Below are 18,996 nucleotides of genomic sequence, written 5' to 3'. Positions count from 1 at the left end.
GGAGTTCTTACCAGTCAAAAGTTAGGATCTTTACTCGGTTATGGTATTTCGTTTTAAGTTTCGTTTCAGAAAAAGTGTCTTCAGTAAAAATTCAATATCTCTCTCAATTTCGATCCATTTTAAAAGATCTTTATCTCGTTTTAAAGCTTAGGAAAATAGCTACATTTTTTATGAAGAAAGTATTGTCTAGATCAGGGTGTAACTATTTTTAAAACATTTATTTTTAGGCTGTATTCAGAAATCGGCGTGATCCAGGATTTTAAAGAAACTGTTTTGAGAAAACATGCATAACTCCTAGATTATAGCTCCGATTTTGATGATCTTTATACCGTTAGAAAGGTCTTTCAATTAACTAAAAACTTTGTGAACAGTAGGACTTCTAATTCAAACGTTTTATATGTCAAATTCTAGGTTAAACTTGCTGTACAGTAAGAGTAATAAATATATTGAGTTTATCGGTGGACTAAGGGTTTCACTAATTGTTATAGGGCCTAGAAGGTATCGTAAGAGTTAATTACAGCGGAGTTGAGGTAAGGAAAAATAATGATACTTTATACTTGCTTTTTATATGGTTTGAGTATCTAGTATGACTGCTTGAATAAATTGTATTGAAACTGTGGAATGTGATAGTTTCGGTGAAATAGTGTTTTATCGATGAATTGTATATGGTTGTTTAATCATGTTCCAGGTACTTGGAAGTGGTTGGAAACCACACATGTATGGTGATGTGGTAAGTGAGGCAGTGTACGTAAGGGTGCACTGGTTGTTGGTACTGCGTTCTGGTTAAGAACGTAAGACACTCAGTTGTATGGAAGCTGGAGTGTGATTGTGAGTGTGAGTGTGTGGTATTTCAGTATTTGTGTGGCTGCCTCTATTTATACTTATGATTAGGTTGTTGTATGTTTGATGTATATGTTTGTGCTATGATGTGTGAATGCTGGTACATAGTATTGTGTTTTTCCTTACTGGGCTTTGCAGCTCACCCCTTATTTACCCCCTATGTGCAGATAAGTAAGCCTGTAAGCTTTCGGTGACAAGTTGAGTCTGGGCAGCATGGGGTGTATCTCGTGTGATCATGTAACTGCGTGTGGTCTTGGCCATCTTCCGCTGAAAGTTTTTTTTTTTTAATTTATTAAACTTATCGAGGATGTTGTCGTTTAAATTTTCTATTACTTTTCCCTAAGTGGTAATACTTTATTTTCAACTGGGTACCCATGTTTTGAAAAGTGTTTTTTTTTTAAATAAAGGCAACATTAGTATCTTAACGCCAGTTTATTTATGGCATCTTATTTTACGTAAGTAAGGGCGTTACAAATGGTACCAGAGCCACAGTTACATTGATCTTGAATTCACGCGACATACACACCATCGCTGCAAAGGATCAACTTGTCATCAAGTATGTATGCTTTATATATGTTATGTCTTATATGTTAAATTTGGTTTAGTCTTTATCTTTTAATTTTCCTTTAGTTAGCTAGAAGTTTAGGGTATGGTTAATCGAAACAATTAACTGATTCTTCGGAGTTAGAATTTTAGTATAACTCAAACAATTTTCTTATTAGTGTAATTTTTTTTTATGAGTGAAGATTATTTATTTATTTATTTATTTTACATGGTGAATTGTTGCTTGATGATTTACGTTTTTTTTTTTAGTTTATATAATTTAGTGTATAGATATTTCCTTTTTGAGCGAGATACATCTTTGGTTATTTTTCTTATCGATACCATCTCCTTTCTTTTGAAGAACAAGTTAAGGGATTTGATGGAAAACGGTGAACCCAGAAGATCAACCCGCTTGAATGAAAGAGCGGCTGTAAGAGACCGAGCTAGAGGTCGAGGGCGAGGATGTGCTCGCGGTCGAGGCAGGGGAAACCAGCATGTCCCTGCCGAGGCGGTGATCCAGGAGAATCAAAATGCCCCTGTAAATGGACAGCAACTGTGTCAAGGTGGGGGTAACCACGAAGTCCCTGCTGGGGTAGTTGGTCAAGAACACCAAAATGCCCCTGTAGTGGTGCCACCACAACAAGAAGATTTGGCGCAAGAAGTTGCTCGTCTCAAGGAAGAAATTAGGAAGCGAGATGAAGAGGCTCTCAACCGTCAGGAACAACCCAATCAAGGACAACATCAATTTTTGCCGGTGCAATACATGCCTGTGCCGGAGGGTCGATGGGAACCAATATATGAAAGGTTCCGCAAGCAACACCCACCAAATTTTGAAGGGGGCTCAGATCCAATGGAAGCTGAGGAATGGTTAAGAACAGTGGAAGGTATTGTTGAGTACATGCGGCTCGGTAACGGAGATAGTGTAGCTTGTGCTGCTAGTTTATTGAAAAAGGATGCCCGCATCTGGTGGGATGTTATTAAACAAACACGGGATGTGGCCGCAATGACCTGGGCTGACTTTGTACAAGTTTTTAACAAAAAATACTACAGTGAAGCAATACGCTCAGCTAGAGTTAATGAGTTCACAAACTTGAGGCAGGGTAAGTCTACGATTCTGAGTATGCTCGCCAATTTGACAGATTAGCAAAGTTTGCCACAGATCTGGTTCCTACTGAGTTTCTGAGGATTCATCGTTTTACTGAAGGGCTCGACTCCCGAATAAGTCGGGACATAGCGATGTCAGGAGTAAGGGCAACCACGTATGCTGAGGTACTAGAAAAAGCCCTAGAAGCTGAGTTGTGTGAAAGTCGTATACAGAAAGACAATACAGCAAGGTGGGAGGCCAGAAAGGCCAGTAATGGAGGTGGTGATAACAAAAGAAAACTGCCAACTAACCAACACAACGAAGCCGACAAGAGAAACAAGATAGGGTCCAATAACTACAAAGGGAAGAAGCCATATGTGGAGTACCCGCTATGCCCAACATGTGGTCGTAAGCATCCGGGAGAATGTCGACTGAAAGGCAAGACTTGTTACAAGTGTGGGCAACCAGGCCACTATAAGAAGGACTGTCCACAAAAAGGTGAACAACTCAAGGATGACAAACTTGTCCCAGCTCGAGTATTTGCACTAACCAGAGGGGAGGCTGAGACTAGTAACACTGTGGTTGCAGGTCAGATTTCTATCTCTGAAAAACTATGTACTGTTTTATTTGATTCTGGAGCTACGCACTCATTTATTGCTTTAAAGATGATAGATAAGTTAGAACTACCGTATGTAAACTTTAGTTATAAGTTCATGACGGAGTTGCCCTCGGGCGAGGTTATGATATCATCTAGAGGAGTGCGGGATGCGCCAATAAGGATTGCGTACAAGGAACTTAGTGGAGATCCGATAGAGCCGGAGATGAGGGATTACGATCTTATCTTGGGTATGGATTGGCTATCACGACATGGAGCAACAATAGACTGCCGAAAGAGGACAGTGACTTTCACCCCTGAATCTGGAGAGGCATTCATATTTGAAGGAATCAAAGTCAAGTCAAGCTTACCGCTAGTTACAGCCCTAAAGGCACAAAAGATGATACGTGCGGGATGTCAAGCATACTTGGCCAGCATAGTAGACAAGTCCAGAGAAACCACCCTCAAGCCAGAGAATGTCCACATAGTATGTGAATTCCAAGAAGTTTTTCCGGAAGACCTACCAGGGCTACCCCCAGATAGAGAGATAGAATTTGTGATTGAGTTAGCGCCAGGCACAGCACCAATCTCGAGGGCTCCATACCGCATGGCTCCCAATGAATTGAAGGAATTGAAGGCTCAACTACAAGATCTTTTAGACAAGGGATTCATTAGACCAAGTTACTCACCTTGGGGTGCGCCAGTGTTGTTCGTCAAGAAGAAGGACGGTAGTATGCGGATGTGTATAGACTATCGAGAGCTGAACAAAGTGACTATAAAGAACAAGTATCCCTTGCCTCGCATCGATGATTTGTTTGATCAGTTACAAGGGGCGATCGTCTTTTCAAAGATCGACTTGAGATCTGGGTACCACCAATTGAAAGTCCGAGAGGAAGATATAGCAAAGACGGCATTTCGAACACGGTATGGGCATTATGAATTTCTAGTGATGTCATTTGGGTTAACCAATGCCCCAGCAACCTTCATGGATTTAATGAATAGAGTATTCAAGGAATATCTTGACAAGTTTGTGGTGGTATTCATTGATGACATACTCATTTATTCAAGGACAATGGAAGAGCATGAGGAGCACTTAAGGCTAACTCTAAGTAGACTCAAAGAGCACCAATTGTACGCCAAATTCAAAAAGTGTGAGTTCTGGTTGGAGAAAGTGGCGTTTCTAGGCCATATAGTGTCCAAAGATGGGGTAGAGGTGGACCCTGCGAAAATTGAAGCAGTGAAGAGCTGGCCAAAACCAAAAACCGCAAGTGAGGTTCGGAGTTTTCTCGGACTAGCTGGATATTATAGGAGATTCGTTGAAGGGTTCTCAAAAATAGCCACACCATTGACGAATTTGACTCGAAAGCAACAAAAATTTGCATGGACAGATAAATGTGAGGAAAGCTTTCAGACATTGAAAGATAAACTCATAACAGCACCTGTCCTGTGTGTTCCAACTAACAAAGACAAATTTGTAGTATATTGCGACGCATCAAAGCAAGGGCTCGGCTGTGTGTTGATGCAGAATGAGAAGGTGGTAGCCTATGCCTCTAGGCAGCTAAAGGAGTATGAGACAAGGTACCCAACTCATGACTTAGAGTTGGCAGCAGTGGTCTTTGCATTGAAAATCTGGAGGCACTACCTCTATGGAGAGAAGTGTGAAATATACACAGATCACAAAAGCCTAAAATACTTCTTTACGCAGAAAGAGCTCAACATGAGACAGAGGCGGTGGTTGGAACTGGTAAAAGATTACGATTGTGAGATACTGTACCATCCTGGAAAGGCTAATGTAGTGGCGGATGCACTTAGCAGACGCAACTATGCAAGCTTATCAATGTTAAGGGCATTAAAAGTGCCGTTGCAACAGGAAATCGAGAGATCTGGAATAGAGTTAGTAACAGGAAAGCTAGCTAACCTCACAATTGAATCAAATTTATTAGAGAATATCAAAGAAGAACAAGCCCAAGATGAGTTTTTAATCAAGAAGCGGGTCGAACTACAAAATGGGAAAGCCGGGGACTTCTCAGTTAATGAAGAGGGTATTCTATACAAGACAAGGGTGTGTGTACCTAAGGAAGCGGAGTTGCAATCAAAAATCTTACAAGAGGCGCACACTACACCCTATTCTTTACACCCAGGATCAACCAAAATGTACAATGATCTGAAAGGTAGGTATTGGTGGCCGGGAATGAAAAATGATATAGCAGAATTTGTAGCAAAATGTCTTACCCGCCGGCAAGTTAAGGCCGAACACCAGAGACCTGCGGGGCTGTTGCAATCTCTTGATATTCCTGAGTGGAAATGGGAAGATATTGCTATGGATTTTGTGACAGGGTTACCGAAGAACAGCAAACAACAGGATTCCATCTGGGTGATTATCGACAGACTCACTAAATCAGCACATTTTCTGCCTGTGCGCACTAATTACAACGCAGAGCAATATGCTGAACTGTATGTAAAAGAAATTGTAAGGCTACACGGAGTCCCAAAGACCATTGTATCTGATAGAGGTTCAGTTTTTACTTCTAAGTTTTGGGAAAGTGTGCAAAGTGCTTTGGGCACAAAACTGAAGTTGAGTACAGCATTCCACCCTCAAACTGATGGACAATCGGAACGAACTATTCAAATACTAGAAGACATGCTACGAGCTTGTGCGTTGGATTTCCCAAGTAACTGGAGCAACTATTTGCCACTAATGGAGTTCTCGTACAACAATAGCTATCAATCTACAATAGGGATGGCACCCTATGAAATGTTGTATGGGAGGAAGTGTCGATCACCACTACCTTTGGGATGAGGTTGGCAAAAGGCGATACTTAGGCCTAGACCTAGTAAGAGAGGCCACTGAAGCGGTAGAAAAGATTCGAAATAGAATGGTAACTGCACAAAGCCGCCAGAAAAGTTATGCCGACGCAAAGAGACGGAATGTGGAATTTGCAGTGGGTGATAAAGTGTTCCTTCGAGTGTCACCTATGAAAGGGGTTATGCGTTTTGGAAAGCGAGGAAAGCTAAGTCCAAGATTTATAGGTCCTTTTGAGATATTGGACAGAGTGGGACAGGTAGCTTATCGACTGGCATTGCCACCAGTATTAGCTGAGACGCATAATGTGTTCCATATTTCTATGCTACGAAAATACGTGTCGGATCCATCACACGTGCTGAACTATGAAAGAATGGAGCTAAAGCAGGACTTGAGTTATGAAGTGCGACCAGTTCGCATTATAGAGAGAGGAACGAAGGAGTTAAGGTCCAAAAGTATTCCTCTAGTAAAAGTTCTGTGGAGCAACCGTTCAGAAAGGGAGGCAACGTGGGAAATGGAGGGAGACATGAAAGAACAGTACCCCGAACTTTTTGGTAAGTCTAATTTCGAGGACGAAATTTCCTTTAAGGAGGGTAGAATGTAATATCCAGTTTATTTTTATTATTATTATTATTATCATTATTATTATTATTATTATTATTATTATTGTTGTTGTTGTTGTTGTTGTTGTTGTTGTTGTGCGTGTGTGATTAGAAAAAAAAAATGATATATATATATGTATATTAAATAGTGAGATAAATAAATAGTGAAGCATTAGATTAGTTAGTTAGTTTAAAATTTAAAATTTAAATTTAAATCAGCATAATTTTATCTGATTAGTTAGATATTTATTTTTAAATTTAAACCTATTATACGATATGTTATATACGTATATACTCTATAACCCTAGCAGCCAGATAGTATCGTATTCCCTTATTCTCACCATCTCTCAATTTCTCTTTTTTTATTCTCTCTATTGAACCAAATCAATTGTTTTAATCTTAAGAGCTTCGGGGTTAGCAATCAACCGATCATCGTTCCGTGTCTTCGAAATCTTCAGGTAAAATTCGTACTTGTTTTTATTTTCGTTTTCAGAGAAATAGGCTTTCATAAAACTATCATATCTCTCTCCCCATAGGTCCGTTTTCAGTGATCTAGGTACCGTTTTAAAGATAATTTAATGATCTATATTTTCTATGAAAAAACTCTTTCCTAATTCTGAATATTTCGATGTCAAAAAATTCATGTTTTACAGACTGTCGATTTACAGTTTTTTTTAAAATTTCTTTTCGATATTGCCTTAGTAAAAGTGTCATATCTCTCTCGATATCTATTATTTTCAAGCGATTCTTGTACTGTTAGAAAGATAATTCAATAATCCATATTTTCTTTGAAGAAACCTTTCCCTAGTTAGGAGTTCTTACCAGTCAAAAGTTAGGATCTTTACTCGGTTATGGTATTTCGTTTTAAGTTTCGTTTCAGAAAAAGTGTCTTCAGTAAAAATTCAATATCTCTCTCAATTTCGATCCATTTTAAAAGATCTTTATCTCGTTTTAAAGCTTAGGAAAATAGCTACATTTTTTATGAAGAAAGTATTGTCTAGATCAGGGTGTAACTATTTTTAAAACATTTATTTTTAGGCTGTATTCAGAAATCGGCGTGATCCAGGATTTTAAAGAAACTGTTTTGAGAAAACATGCATAACTCCTAGATTATAGCTCCGATTTTGATGATCTTTATACCGTTAGAAAGGTCTTTCAATTAACTAAAAACTTTGTGAACAGTAGGACTTCTAATTCAAACGTTTTATATGTCAAATTCTAGGTTAAACTTGCTGTACAGTAAGAGTAATAAATATATTGAGTTTATCGGTGGACTAAGGGTTTCACTAATTGTTATAGGGCCTAGAAGGTATCGTAAGAGTTAATTACAGCGGAGTTGAGGTAAGGAAAAATAATGATACTTTATACTTGCTTTTTATATGGTTTGAGTATCTAGTATGACTGCTTGAATAAATTGTATTGAAACTGTGGAATGTGATAGTTTCGGTGAAATAGTGTTTTATCGATGAATTGTATATGGTTGTTTAATCATGTTCCAGGTACTTGGAAGTGGTTGGAAACCACACATGTATGGTGATGTGGTAAGTGAGGCAGTGTACGTAAGGGTGCACTGGTTGTTGGTACTGCGTTCTGGTTAAGAACGTAAGACACTCCAGATTTGTATGGAAGCTGGAGTGTGATTGTGAGTGTGAGTGTGTGGTATTTCAGTATTTGTGTGGCTGCCTCTATTTATACTTATGATTAGGTTGTTGTATGTTTGATGTATATGTTTGTGCTATGATGTGTGAATGCTGGTACATAGTATTGTGTTTTTCCTTACTGGGCTTTGCAGCTCACCCCTTATTTACCCCCTATGTGCAGATAAGTAAGCCTGTAAGCTTTCGGTGACAAGTTGAGTCTGGGCAGCATGGGGTGTATCTCGTGTGATCATGTAACTGCGTGTGGTCTTGGCCATCTTCCGCTGAAAGTTTTTTTTTTTTAATTTATTAAACTTATCGAGGATGTTGTCGTTTAAATTTTCTATTACTTTTCCCTAAGTGGTAATACTTTATTTTCAACTGGGTACCCATGTTTTGAAAAGTGTTTTTTTTTTTAAATAAAGGCAACATTAGTATCTTAACGCCAGTTTATTTATGGCATCTTATTTTACGTAAGTAAGGGCGTTACAATTTTAACAGATTTTTAAAAATGGGAAACGTTCATTTCACAGTCGTTGTAATGCTAAAAATTTTATGTTAATGAGTTTGATAAGTTTGGTGTTTTTGGAATTATACTAATGTTTATATTTAATAAATATTTTTTTCAAAAATACTCCTAGTGTCGGTTAAAAATCAACACTCATACCAATTAGTCTCGATTTTAAACCGACACTAAAGGAAAAAATATATATGTACATTTTAAGTGTTGATTTTAAAACGACACCAAAACTCATTCGTCTCGGTTTATACCTGACACTTAACTTTGACTTTTTGTCATTGTGAAATAAGTGTCGGTTCTATGAACTAACACTAAAAGTATAAGTGTTAGTTTAAAATTGACACTGAAAATAGAGTTTGTAATAGTGAGTGAAAAAAAAAGTATACTTGAAAGTGTGATTTAAAATATGTAATAGTACAATAGTATTTATAATGAAAAGTGTTAAAATATAGATGTTGGATAAAAACAAAGTTGAGTGAGAGGATATATTAAAAATAACAATATATAATATATTATGTATAATTTTTTTTTTTGAAGTTATATATTATATATAGTTTGAAACTTGATTTTAGTATTTTAGATTTGAAATTAATGTATTTTTTATTTTATTTTAATCTAACGAATATAGATTATGGTGTTATAAGTTTATAACTTGTATGCTTAATTTAATATATAGAAAAAATTATATAAAATTTTATTTCAAAAAAAAAAAGAATTAACGAGTTGATCGGGTCAACCCGTTGACTCGGTAAATCCGAACCCGCATACCCGTGAGCCCGAAACCCGCAAACCCAAATCATTTTACGGGTCGGGTCCGGTTACAATTTTTTGAACCCGAAACTCGCTCAACCCGCCCGATGTTCAGCCCTACGTTGTAGAACATAAAGATCATATTTTGGCAGGTGGATATATATTCTTCGACAAAAAGCCCATCATTATGAAAACATGGAATGCTCAAGCTGATTTTAAAAAGGGAAATGTCTCAACAATTCCTACTTGGATTCAACTTCACGGGTTGGACATTAACTATTGGGGAGAAAAGACATTGTTTAAGATTGTGAGCCAACTTTGAAAGCCACTACATATTGATCAAATAACTCAACTAAAGGAGAGGTTGTCCTATCCTTGAATTCTAATTGAGGTTAAGGTTGATCAAAGTTTCCATGATGTGATTTTATTTACTAATGAAGTGGATATGGATATGGATGGTTATGTACACTATGAATGGACCGCTGTTCAATGTGCTCATTGTCATGGAATTGGACATTCGTTTATGGACTGCGTAAAGAAAGGGAATTAGAAGTAAGAATGGGTTCCAAAGAAAGTGAATGGGGGAAATAGCTGAGCAAAAAATAGTGTGGAGGTGGATGAAGATGGTGTTCAAGCAGTAAAAAATGGAAAGAAAATATTAAGAAAGATACCTATGATAACAAATACTGAAAATATATTTCATTTCCTAAGTGAAACAAACAGGGGAAAGTTCGAGAATGGTGATTGAGAATGCGAAGAAAGAATGTGGGGAGGGGGGGAGCAGGGGCGGACCCACATATAACCGAGGTGGGGCAGTCACCCCCTGAAAAAAAAAATCGAGAAAAAAATATATGTGCAATTTAGTTAGTTACAGCATATATTTGTAATAAAAGATGATATTTATGAAAATAATATTAACTTTGGTGTAGTGGTTAAGCTACTTAGCATATAAATTAGAGTACAAGAGTTCTAATCCTATTAAATGCATTTTTTTTTCTTTTTAAATTTACTTTTTTGCCGCCCTCATTTACCAAAAATATTTACGCCCCCTCTCACTTTAAATCATAGGTCCGCCACTCGGAGGAGCTCCTACAACTCATGGATAGAATTATGAGTCAATAAAGTGAATAAGTAAATGGAGGTTAATAAATTAATATCTCATTGCATATTGGGTTAGTAGTAGGTCTCTCTGAAACAAATATAAAGTCATTTTAAGCTAGGAGCTATGTATGTTGCTATGTTTTTGGGTTGGTGCCTCTCCATAAAAAAACATGTGACATCAACGGGGGAGAATCATTATAAGTTGGAATCTTTTAATGTTTTTCAGTTAACATTTTCTTATGTACAAGCAAATTGATATGCATCTCGAAGTGGAATCAAGAGTATGGAAGGAAAAGTTTTTTGTCACATTTGTATATGCTTTCAATGATGAAGCTAGTAGAGAGATTCTTTGGAAGGATTTGAAGGCTCTGGCTAAAGGAATTTCATCTCCTTAGCTAGTGCTAGGAGACTTTAATGATAACCTTTGTGTGGAAGAGAAAGTTGGTGATCGGGTAAACATCATAAGATTAACAAATTTTAAAGATTGCATTAATAAGTGCCAATTAGAATATGTGAAGTTCTCAGGATCTTTCTTTACTTGGAATAACAAGCAAGGGAGTTGAAACAGAATTTACTCCAAATTTGATCGAGTGATGGCTAATCGAGATTGGTTGGACAAATATACTTCAACCGAAGCAGTATTCCTTGCGGATGGTCAATTTGATCATTGTCCAACAATTTTGGCTATCTATCCAGAGCTAAAATCAGGGAAGAAACCTTTCAAGTATTTTAGATTTTGGCAAAATTCTATTGAATTACCTAAAATTCTAATTGATAGTTAGAGTGTTCAGCAAAAGGGTACACCAATGTTCTCCTTAGTCAACAAATTGAAAAGACTAAAAGGGGCGTTGAGAACTTTGAATAATAAGGTTAGAATTGGTGGCATTCAAGCATAGGAAGTGCGGGCCTTTAATGTGCTCAAAGGTTGTCAGGAGGAACTTCATAGGTTTCCAACCAACAAGGATTTATTTGATAAAGAATTAGCTGGCAGCCAATGAGGAGTATAAATAGGTGCATCAAAATTATTTGTCTTTCTTAGCTCAAAAGGCTAAGATGCAATATTGGATAAAAAAGGAGATGCAAATACCACAATTTTTCATGCCATTAGTAGAGCTCGAAGGCAAGAAAATCACATTTACTCAATAAAAGACATGGAAGGACTGTGGGTGAATGATTCAAGTAAAGTAAATTATGCTTTCCTACAGTTCTACACTGAACTCTTAGGAGCCAAAATGGCTAATAGAAGATTATTTTTGACAAGTGTCAATGTGTTGGGCCCATTCTTCCACCTTGTAAGATCGCTACCTTACATTGATTTCCACATTAGTATGATATTGTCCGCTTTAGGCTTAAGTCCTCACGGTTTTGTTTTTGGGTACCTTCTCAAAATGCCTCCTACTAATGAAGTAGGTGAAACACTTATATCCAAGATAACTTTTACCTATTCTTCCAATGTAGGATTTAGATTAATACCCCAACACAATGAGGTTGGCCCAGTGGTGAGTAGTGAACAAAATTAAATGTTGGTCAAAGCATACACAAAAAAAGAATTGAAAGCTACTGTATTTGATATTCCAAGTCAAAAGGATTCGGGACCGGATGATGTGTGTGATGTTGTTCTTTCTTTCTTACATTCATGGAGAATTCTTAAGAAAATAAACTCCACAACAATCACTTTGATTCCTAAGATTTCTTGTCCTGATTCTGTAAATAATTTCAAACCTATTTCTTGTTGTAATATAATATACAAAGTTGCAACAAAATTGGTTTTTGCACGACTAGGGAAGATATATATTTCTGAATGTAATAATCCAAAAACAAGGTGGATTCATTAAGGAAGATTCATTACCTATAATATAATAGTATGTCATTATTTAGTGAAGCATTATGAGATGAAGAATGCTAAGGCTAACTATATGCTCAAACTTGACTTACAAAAGGCCTATGAGAGATTTCTTAGAGAAAATGATGCTTGCTCTTTAGTTCTAAAAAATAATTTGTATTCGTATCGCAAAATTTAGTTTTCTTTTTAATGAGTCCTTGCATGAATTTTTGGGCAAAGAGAGGTGAAAACATGTCACCACTCTTGTTTGTTATGAGAAATAAAAAAAATTGTGAAAAACCGAACAATTATATAATTTCTTCTATGTATGTAACGCATTGAGATTATGTAGCTATTATTGTAAAGCCCGCTTAGTTAATTTGGAAATTAGCAGTTATTTATGTTAATCATGAAATTATTTATAGCTATTTAAATAATTTAGTATTGATATTTATGGAATTCAGATATGCATAATTATGTCATCAGTAGCTTTTATGTTTCGTATTTCCGGTGTCCGGTATTTTGGAACGCGGCGTTTGGCTCAGTAGAAATCACAACTTAGTATGTTAGTATTTTGGGGACGGGTTTTAGACATTGGGAATGTCGGGAATGGCCGGGAATTTAGAATGTCCCAAAAATACCCCTTTAGTATGATTATGTGATTTTATGGTGGAGGGGCAAAATGGTCTTTTTGCCCCATTAGTGTTTTGTCTTATATGATTTATTAAATGGAAAATGAATAATTAATTATGTGATTATTTGGCTGAAATGGATTTAAAAAGATGGTATATTATGACTTTTATTCTTTTTCCAACACTTAGTTTTTTTGAAAAAGAAATTCCAAAAACTCACACACAAACACTCTCTCTCTTTCGGTCATCTTTGAGCAGCAAGGAGGGGGAATTTTCTTGGTGATTCAAGTCTTCCTTGTGTTGATTTTTGTGATCCTTAGTTGCTTGTAAGTGGTTCTCAACCTTACTTTGTGTTTTATTCAAGAAAAATGATGAAAATGGATGATAATGCATGTTAATTTTGAATGTGTTGCTGCTGCTTGTGATTGTTGTTATTTTTATGTTCAAATGCTGGATTAATTATGTTTAGTTAGGTTGGAATGCATGCTAGATAGGTTGTGCAAGCTTGGAATTTTTCTATGCTAAATATGTGATTTTGAAGATGATTTGTGTAATCTGTTGCTGGGTTTTTGTTGGTGTTTTGGGTTGTTTTCAGAGGCTTAATTAAGCTTGTCTAAGTAGGTTTGGATGGGTTTGATTGCTTGTGTTGATGGTTTGCTCAAGCTTGAGTTTGGAACTCAAAGCTTGAGCTCCAATGGCAAAATTTGTGTATGAAGTTTCTGGGTAGGTTTGATGCCTTGGAAATGTTTATTAGGGTCTAAATAGCAGGTCTGGAAAGTTTGGGATCAATTGGGGTTAAATTGGTCGAGATATGTGATTTTTAGGTTGCTGCCTGCGAGGAACCGGAATTCCGGTTGAGCATCCGGAATTCCGGATGGGGTCCTGAATTTTCCCAGAACCGGAATTCCGGTTGGGCAACCGGTCTTCCGGTTGGGGATTTTTCAGAACCCTAGTTTTCCTCGTTTTTGGGTTTTTAGGGGTATTGCCATGCTTTTTATCGATAGGGAAACTTTTAGTTTCAAGTTTTAGTCCCCGGGAAGTGATTTAGCGTGTCACTTATAGCGTTGTGATTTTTATGGTTTAGGAGCCAGTAATCCGCCGTTCAGCTTCGGGGCCGGTCGAGTTGACCAAGACACCCGAAATCGGAATCCGTAAGATTAGTATAACAAAGATGCATATGGAGATTACATGTTTCGCGTGCATGTAGGAAGCCTGTTAGTTTACATTAGATATGTATTTAGGCTTCGAACCACCCAACCCCGTCACGTCCAGACAGCCGGAGTATGACCAAGAATGAGTATGACCGGCTCGACCGATCAGCCGACACCGGTTGGTGGTTCGGTGCTATTGACCTATCCCGTCGGTACAGCCGGAGTATGACCAGCGGCGGAGTATGACCGGTTCGACCGATCAGGAGGATACTTGTCTATAGTACCGTCCCCTGAACGTTCAAAACTCAGTACCATGTTGGACATGGCAAGTAGTGCTCGCACCATGTTGGACATGGCGGTAGCGGGACTCGCATCGTGTTGGACACGGCAATCGGTTTTATGTATGATATTAGTATGCTTTTCTTACCGAGTCCGTCGACTCACGCTTTATGTTCATGTGTAGGTAAAGGCAAGGCGATTCTTGCCGATGGACCGTGAGCGAGCTTATGAGATTGTACATGTCGGGGCGGTTAGGCACGGAGCGTACGATCTCTGGGACAAAGACGGCTGAGATTTTGTAAATCGTCGTTAGACGACTTTATTTTGATGTAAAAGTTGAACAGTAAAAACGTTTGTAAATATTTTATAAATCGGGATCCCGAGACTTTTTGTAAAATGGTTTATAAGTTTAATGAAAAAGCAAAATTTTAATTAATCACGTTTTTCCATAAACCTCGTTGATTAGCAACGAGCTGCACAGTACGTTTAAAAATCACGTAATACGCCTAAAATAGTTAGGGTGTTACAACTTGGTATCATAGCCGCTGTGTTGTCTTCCGAAGATCGTCACGACATGTACAATCATCATCGCCAGCTAGCTCGGTTCACGGTTCGCAAGCCTTTATTGCTTTAGTAGTTTATTTTATTCAGTTATGAAAAAGAAAAGCCTGTTAGGAAGCATGTTAGTAGCCTGATAGTAGAATAGGCGCATGTTTCATTTCTAATTTCCAAATTAAGCGGCATTAGTAAGCTCGCCCTGAATACGACCTGATATGCCAACTCTTGGTTTCGCAGGCGGTTCTAACTAGATGGACGCCAGGCGGACCACGAGGAGTCAGGGCAACTCCGTAGGGTCGAATCAGGGACAGGGAGCTCAGTTTCCCCCACCTGCTAGGGGCCGAGGCAGAGGTCCCCGAGGCAGGGCTCGTGGTCGGGGTGATGAGAACCCGCCACAGGCTGCCCAGCCCCCGCCCGATCGTGGAGCCCCGAACCGGGAGTTACGGTTTGCGGAAATGCAAGCCAGGATCGAAGAGCAAGACCTCGAGATTCGTAGGTTGAGACAGCAGGTGCTCCTCAGCCTGCCGCAGTTCCGGTGGCACCGCCCCCTCGCCGCCTGTGCCGAGATGGTAGTGGCGGCCCATAGATTGGAGCCGTTGTATGAGAGGTTCCGGAAACAAGCACCTCCGGTATTCCTGGGAGGTCCTGATGTGTCGAAAGCCGAGCAGTGGCTTACGGTGATCACCGCACTCGAACTTTATGGGTGTCACCGCAACGACAGAGTGGTGTGCGCCACATTTCGGGCCTGTGAGGATGCCCTGGTATGGTGGGACATGGTGTCTCAGATTCACGATGTCACCACCATGACCTGGGAAAGGTTCCAGGAACTCTTCAACGCGAAGTACTACAATGAGGCGGTTAGAAGCGCCAAGAGGAAAGAATTTGTTCACCTGACCCAGCGGGAGAACATGAGTGTCACTGAGTATACTACTCAGTTTGACCGGTTGGCGAGGTTAGCCTCGGGAATTGTGCCGACCGACTTCAGCAGAAAGGAGAAGTATCTGGACGGGTTGAATCCCAAGATCGTGCATGACCCGATGATTACCACAGACGACGCACCACCTACGCTCGGATGGTGGAGAAGGCACCGCGAGCCGAGGGCGCGGTGGGGTGTATGTCGGATTCGCCAAGATCTCGGTTGGTGGCGGAGCTCCTACCCCTCCCCGCATCGGGCTTTAGCAGGGGGAGTAGTGGTTCGGCCATTGATCGAGGAAGAGGGCACCCACCGGCTTCCGGCGGCTCGAGTCGAACAAGAGGTTCGGGGAACCGCAACGCAGGAGTCGTCCCGGTGGTAATGAGACTCGCTTCTCCTATCCCGAGTGCCCTAGCCGCAAGAGGCATCATCGGGGAGAGTGCAAGGGGCAGGGGATGCTTTCATTGTGGCATGCCCGGCACTTCAAAAGGGAATGTCCCCGGGCCCGCCGCAGGCACCGAGAGCTCCAGCCGATACCCACTCCGGCCCGTGGTGTTCGCTATCACGCAGCCGATGCGGATGCCACCCATCGGTTGTTACAGGTCGGATTCTTATTAACGACTCGTTTTATTCGGTCGTTTGATTACGGGGCTACACGTTCTTATGTGGCGGCCGCAGTCTTTAGTAAGTTGGGTAGACCCTTTGATAGATATGAGTCGTGGTTTGGAACCCCGTTACTCAGCGGAGAATTGGTTATCTCCAATAGGTGGATTAGGTCTATGCCGATCAGGATAGATGGTAGAGAGTTGAGCGCTGATCTGATAGAGATGAGCTTAGTCGAATTTGATATTATTTTAGGAATGGATTTCCTATCTAAATATTCGGCGAGCATTGATTGCAAGAGGAAGATGGTGGTCTTCCAACCGGAAAGTGAAGAACCGTTCGTGTTTGTGGGTTCGGTTCAGGGATCTCGGATCCGGTGATCTCGGCTATGTCAGCGAGAGAATTATTGCACGGTGGGTGCTTAGGGTTTCTGGCCGTGGTGGTGGACACCACTCGGCCAGACACCATTCGGCCAGAGGACATCAGTGTGGTTCGGGAATTTTTGGACGTTTTTCCCGAAGAACTTCCAGGGTTACCACCTCAGCGGGAGATTGACTTCGTGATTGACTTGGCACCAGGGGTGGATCCGGTTTCTAAAGCCCCGTATAGGATGGCTCCAGCTGACCTTAAGGAATTAAAGATTCAGCTCCAAGGGTTGCTTGACATAGGGTTCATTCGGCCCAGTGTGTCACCCTGGGGAGCCCCGGTTTTGTTCGTGAAGAAGAAGGATGGATCTATGAGAATGTGCATCGACTACAGAGAGTTGAACAAGCTGACGGTGAAGAATAAATATCCATTACCTAGGATCGATGACTTGTTCGATCAGCTTCAGGGGAAGACGGTCTTTTCTAAGATTGATCTCCGTTCGGGTTATCATCAGTTGAGGATCCGAGAGGAGGACATTCCAAAGACGGCTTTCCGCACTAGGTATGGACACTACGAGTTCCTGGTTATGTCATTCGGACTAACCAATGCTCCTGCAGCATTCATGGACCTGATGAACAGAGTATTCAAGGATTTCCTCGATATCTGCGTGATTGTGTTTATCGACGACATCCTCGTGTACTCTCAATCAGAAGAGGAGCATGAGTTACATCTTCAGATGGTACTGCAACGACTTCGAGAACATAGACTCTACGCCAAGTTCAAGAAATGTGAGTTCTGGTTGTCTCGTGGTGTCCTTCCTAGGACACATTGTGGGTAAGGACGGGATCAAGGTGGATCCGGGAAGATCGAATCCGTCGTGGGATTGGCCGAGACCGAAGACAAGGATGAGATCGAAGCTTCTTGGGATTAGCTGGGTACTACCGTAGGTTCGTGGAGGGGTTCTCCAAAATTTCTATGCCCCTAACCGAGCTTACAAAGAAGAATCAGCGATTTATCTGGACAGATAAATGCGAAGCTAGTTTTCAGGAACTGAAACAGAGATTGATTACTGCACCGGTACTAGCTTTGCCTTCGGACGAGGAGAAGTTTGTGGTCTATTGTGACGCATCCAAACAGGGTTTGGGGTGCGTATTGATGCAAGCCGATCGGGTTATCGCTTATGCCTCCCGTCAGTTAAAGGATTATGAGCAGCGATACCCGACTCATGATTTAGAATTGGACGCAGTGGTTTTTGCACTGAAGATTTGGCGGCATTACTTGTATGGTGAGAAGTGCGAGATCTATACCGACCATAAAAGTCTCAAGTATTTCTTTACTCAGAAAGATTTGAACATGAGACAAAGGCGTTGGTTGGAATTAGTGAAGGACTATGATTGTGAGATCCTTTACCATCCCGGGAAAGCCAATGTAGTGGCCGATGCCCTGAGCAGAAAGGGTCCCGGGCAGGTAGCTAGCATGGTTCAGATCTCACCTCAGCTAGCTGAGGATATGGTTAGATCCAGCATTGAGTTTGTGGTAGGTCAGCTTCACAACTTAACGCTGCAATCTGATCTGTTAGAAAGAATAAAAGTTGCTCAGACGACAGATCCGGAGTTAGTGAAGATCCGAGATGAGGTATTGGCTGGTCAAGCCAAAGACTTTTCAGTGTCAGATAGTGGGATGCTTTTGTATAAAGCCAGGGTTTGTGTCCCGAACAGTGTCGAACTGAGAAACGAGATTTTTGAGGAGGCTCATTCTACCCCGTATTCTCTGCACCCCGGCACCACCAAGATGTACCAAGACTTGAAACCGTACTTCTGGTGGAACGGTATGAAGAAGAATTTGGTAGAATTCGTTTCGAGATGCCTCACGTGTCAGCAGATCAAGGCTGAACATCAGAGACCAGCAGGGTTGTTGCAGCCTCTAACCCTACCAGAGTGGAAATGGGAGGATATTACGATGGATTTTGTGGTCGGGTTACCTAGGACCACGGGTATGTATGATTCCATCTGGGTAGTGGTGGACCGATTTACGAAATCTGCTCATTTTCTCACGGCCGAACAACATTTACAAGTGGATCGGTTGGCGAGTTATACGTCAGGGAAATAGTGAGACTTCACGGGGTACCGAAGTCTATAGTTTCGGACAGGGATCCGAAATTCACCTCCAAATTTTGGCAGAGTTTGCAACGAGCAAT

At 40.3% G+C, this 18,996-nt stretch overlaps 1 long non-coding RNA gene across 1 annotated transcript; it reads left to right on the top strand.

Moving 5' to 3' along the window:
- Positions 1 to 1,420, top strand: LOC133038727 (uncharacterized). Its single transcript, XR_009688242.1, has 2 exons — positions 1 to 530; positions 1,008 to 1,420. It is a non-coding gene; the product is annotated as an uncharacterized LOC133038727 (long non-coding RNA).
- The last annotated feature ends 17,576 nt before the right edge of the window (positions 1,421 to 18,996 follow it).

The sequence above is a fragment of the Cannabis sativa genome, chromosome 6, assembly GCF_029168945.1.
Source record: "Cannabis sativa cultivar Pink pepper isolate KNU-18-1 chromosome 6, ASM2916894v1, whole genome shotgun sequence".
Taxonomy (NCBI): Eukaryota; Viridiplantae; Streptophyta; class Magnoliopsida; order Rosales; family Cannabaceae; genus Cannabis; species Cannabis sativa.
This window is presented reverse-complemented; position numbering and strand designations above follow the sequence as displayed.